The following is a 1,491-nucleotide window of genomic DNA, read 5'->3' as shown; positions in this document are numbered from 1 at the left end:
CCGCGCCCATGACTTGCGCTGTAGCAGCACCATTTGCTTCTGCTTCGACGATTCTCTTCGCGCCACCCGTAGCGGCAACTCTCGAACCCCAAGTGGCAGTGCCCCTTGCGCCCCCGGTGGCCTCACCTCTCGCCTCTCCTGGAACGATACCGTTACGTTATGCTGCAATCGTCTGACAGCTGCAACCAGACGCTTCCCAGCCTTACTACCGCACGACAGATCTGCGGCCGATGCCGTGTAACCGACTGCCACCTCAAACACCGAATCCCTGGCGCACTCCCGACAACCGCCCCATTTGCTACGCCTGTTGTACTCCAGGACACCTGGCTCGGTTGTGCCGCCGGCGGCCATCGTTTTCTAACGACGTCCCACATCGAGCGCCTAACTATGGACCTCAGCAGTACTTCGCTCGCGTTGACACGTGCGCGACACCGAGTTCGTACCCTGCGGACCACCCGCCCTTTTCACGCCGCCGCTCCTCGTCCCCGCGTGCCCGTTCCGTTTCCCCCATGCGCCCTCGCCAGAATCCAGCCGCTGAGGGAAACTGACGGCTGCAGTTGCCGAGGCAAGAACTGCAACGCCGTTCATGACGAACTCCTGTATCGGTGCAACTATTTAGCAGACGGCCGCAAATGGTTGTTAGTTATTCCACGTCATTTGCGTTCTGCTCTCTGTTCATCCTACCACGCTGACGCGCAATGCGCCCACGCTGGCGTCCTCAAAACATATCAGCGTCTGCGCATACGTGGCGCGGGATGTACACGTTTGTTACGGAGTACATCCGCTCGTGTCCCGATTGCCAGCGCCGCAAGTCTCCGCCGCAACATCCTACCGGACCTCTGCAGCCGCTACCAAGCCCCGCGCGCCCTTTCGATCGCGTTGGAATCGACATCTACGGGCCCCTCCCCACCACAACTGCAGGAAACCGTTGGATTATCGTTGCGGTGGATCACCTTACCAGGTATGCGGAAACAGCCACACTCCCCACCATTACAGCCCATGACATCTCACAATTCCTCCTACAGAGGTTTCTTTTACTCCACGGCGCACCCAGGGAGCTCTTGAGCAACAGATGACGTGTCTTTTTGTTGGACGTAGTACAAGCCCTGCTAATCCAGTGTCAAGTCGTTCATAGAAAGAGTACCGTATATCATCCGCATACCAATGGGTTTAACCACAAGATTTAACCACACGCTTGGCGACATGCTTTTGATGTATGTCTCTTCGGACCATTCAAACTGGGACTTAGTTCTGCCATTTGTCACGTATGCGTATAATAAGGCGACGCAGACTACGACATGCTTCTCGCCCTTCTTTCTACTCGATAAGGCAGTCTCTTGAGGTAGGTCTTCCTCTCTTTAGAAACGGCGCAGGTCACTCGTACACGTGCACAGGCTGTAGTGGAAATTTTCGACCAGACCCTGTAATAAAAGCAGTGGGAGACGTCTCGATGACATACGATATCGATATAAATACCTCCGAAACTGTGCT

Source organism: Haemaphysalis longicornis, unplaced genomic scaffold, assembly GCF_048455015.1.
Source record: "Haemaphysalis longicornis isolate Haplotype H1 unplaced genomic scaffold, Haemaphysalis longicornis Haplotype H1 scaffold_14, whole genome shotgun sequence".
In the NCBI taxonomy this organism is placed as follows: domain Eukaryota; kingdom Metazoa; phylum Arthropoda; class Arachnida; order Ixodida; family Ixodidae; genus Haemaphysalis; species Haemaphysalis longicornis.
The sequence above is the reverse complement of the archived record's forward strand: the minus strand, read 5'-3'. Positions refer to the sequence as shown.